Below are 3,015 nucleotides of genomic sequence, written 5' to 3'. Positions count from 1 at the left end.
AATGCTAGTGAAACTCAATTATCAACTTGTAACACCCCAGAAGAAAAGACAACAAAAATCTTCTGGAGAATTACCATAGTTCAGCACAAAGAAAACAACCCAACATTAGAGTATGCGGAAGCAACAATAATCATAAAGATCAACTATAAAATATCTTTACTGATCACTAAATTATCATAACTCATCCAACCAAAACCAGATCCAACATGAAGCATATAGTTTGAACCAACTAAACCATGGTTACATATTATTATTATTACAACACATGTGTCCCACAGATTATTTGACTCCAAGGTGACGTGCACACGTGTTGCTACTCCCGTCCCAAGCATGCATCTTCTAGGCTCAAACACCTGAGGGGAAAACAACGTGTGAGGTTTATGGAAAACCTCAGCAAGCAAACTGCCTTAACTGAGTTATTCAAATCATAGTTGATTAAATATCAAATTTAAAACATGATAGTAGATACATCCATTGTTTCATAGAACTGTAATATAAATATATTAAAAGTACAAAGGTGAATGATGCAATGCAATGCAAATGCGAATGATGCCATGCAATACATATGTGAATGATGCAGTGCAATGCAAATGCGAATGATGCCATGCAATGCATATGTGAATGATGCAGTGCAATGCATGACTTCACTTCTACCCACACGTCCCAACAAGAGGGAGTGAGGGCTGCAACCACAAAGCTCATCAATGTGTGTTGCTGTACCGGTACTTACCGCACCAATTTGGCTACGGTTTCTTCAAATGCATATCAACGGGAAGAGTGCAAATGCAAATGTTGCATTGTGAGTAATTCATGTACTTCATAATTCAATAACAAAGCCAAAAGATATAAATCCATATACTTCAAGGTAACTTCAAATTTAGATTAAATGTCTAGTGTGAGATACTAAAAATTAAGTGGAGGCAATTCAAACAACCAAGCTAAAGCATGTGAACCACATCGTCACGTTTACTTGCCTTCACCGAAGATCAAAAGTGAGAGCTAAGCACGATCCGAAGGTGCACCACCTGCTCATAAGAACATCTCAGTACTAACACCATCGTACAATCAAAACAAATAACAAATTATACAATTAAAGCGTCCCAAACCCCCGTTTAAAACATCTACCATCTCGCTACAGATTGTGACAGCAGCACTGTCCCTTCTCTTTTTCATAGACAAACAACCATACATTAATAAATTACTAAAATCTACCAGATGATAGAAAACTCATTTATGTACAACTTTTGTATTATAATATTTGGCATTAGAGGTCTCCAAGATAGCATAAACATTGACTTAAGTTAACTGAACTTTTCTGTCAGTCAAAACAGGACAGCAAAGTTATAAAAATCATAACTGGAGACATACTCGTCCAAATAACGTGTTCTCTAACAATATGGAAAGATAAAGAAAAACTCTACAACTTTCATTTAGATACCAAGTTCAAATGCTTCCAGTAAAAAGGCCAAAACGGATTAGATCTAAAACTGTCCAGAAACTCATCACTGGAAAACAGCCTACTTCACACGATCATATCTCCAAGAATACGGAGGCTATGGGGGTGATCTTGGCGTCAAAAGAAAGATAACGAATTCCTCTACAACTTTGTCCATAGTGGCAAAAATTATTGAGGCCAATAAAATGACCTAAAACAGCGATGAACAGAAACTGCCTAATCTGATGGGGTTTCCGAACGTGGGCGAGATTAACTTCGGGAATTACTCCATCTAAACTCCACTTAAAAAGATGATTTGATCCATCGAACTTGGTCCAAACAAGGGGATAAAGGTTTGATGTCTTACCAAGAGAAACCGCAGCAAGCACGCCGACAAACCCTAGTCGATTCACTCCTTTCTTCTTCACCTCCCGGTCATCCTCGTCGCTGCGATAGGATCGTGGTTGGATTCCGGAGAAGAACGGCATGTCAACAGCGGCGCAAGCCCTAGGTCTCCTCTTACTCCTCTTCTCCCTTCGTTCCTTTTTCTCCCGTGCTAGAAGACAAGGGGCGGTGGCTATTGGGCTGGCTAGGACGGTGGGGAAAAGGAAGGGGAAAGGACTACGATGCCGACAAGAGCAGGAGTCGGACTCCAAAGGTACGTAGCCGTGCGGTACTGTAGCTCCATAATCACTGTAGCGTTTTTTTTATTTTCCCTTAAACCTTCCAAAATTTAAAGAGTCATGATCCGAACTCTAATCCAAGCACATGAGTAGTCAAATAAAAAGTATTTGACAAGCTCTACGCATTACTAACCTCCGTTCTTTCATGCGAGGAACAGATCAATAAGTCAAATTTTAGTCTCTCATTAAAAATCGGTCAACCTCTGCTAGATAAGGAACTTGATCCAAATTAAAATTCATATTCATGACTTCCTCTTTTTTTTGTTTTACACAACTTGCTTGTTCACTAAGTCTAGCATGGGTTGGTTATGGCATAGAAGGCTTGGTCAAGTTGGAATGAAACAATTGAATAGATTGACTAAGCATGATCTAGTTAGAGGCTTGAAAGATGTGGTATTTGAGAAGGACAAACTTTGTAGCTCTTGTCAAGCTGACAAACAAGTTGGAAACACACATCCTAAGAAGAGCATAATGAGCACTAGCAAAGCATTTGGGCTATTGCACATGGACTTATTTGGGCCAACACAATACACTAGCATCGGTGGAAACAAATATGGCTTTGTGATTGTGGATGACTATACAAGATACACTTGGGCATTCTTTCTAGTGGACAAAAGTAATGTGTTTGCAACCTTCAAATCATTTGTCAAGGGCATTCACAATGAGCTTAAAACAATCATCAAGAGAGTTAGAAGTGACAATGATAGTCAGTTCAAGAACACTAGAATTGATGAGTTGTGTGATAATTTTGGAATTAAACATCAATTCTTGGCCAAGTACACTCCATAATTAAATGGCCTTGTTGAGAGGAAGAATAGAACACTTATTGACATGGCAAGGTCTATGCTTAGTGAGTACAATGTGAGTCAATCCTTTTGGGCCAAAGCAATCAATACG

General features: G+C 38.9%; 1 long non-coding RNA gene across 1 annotated transcript; it reads right to left on the bottom strand.

The window, feature by feature from the left end:
• Positions 1–207: 207 nt before the first annotated feature.
• Positions 208–2,041, bottom strand: LOC136511756 (uncharacterized). Its single transcript, XR_010772826.1, has 3 exons — positions 1,803–2,041; positions 975–1,025; positions 208–353 (listed from the first exon to the last, which is right to left on the bottom strand). It is a non-coding gene; the product is annotated as an uncharacterized lncRNA (long non-coding RNA).
• Positions 2,042–3,015: the final 974 nt, after the last annotated feature.

This window comes from Miscanthus floridulus, chromosome 16 (assembly GCF_019320115.1).
Source record: "Miscanthus floridulus cultivar M001 chromosome 16, ASM1932011v1, whole genome shotgun sequence".
In the NCBI taxonomy this organism is placed as follows: Eukaryota; Viridiplantae; Streptophyta; class Magnoliopsida; order Poales; family Poaceae; genus Miscanthus; species Miscanthus floridulus.
This window is presented reverse-complemented; position numbering and strand designations above follow the sequence as displayed.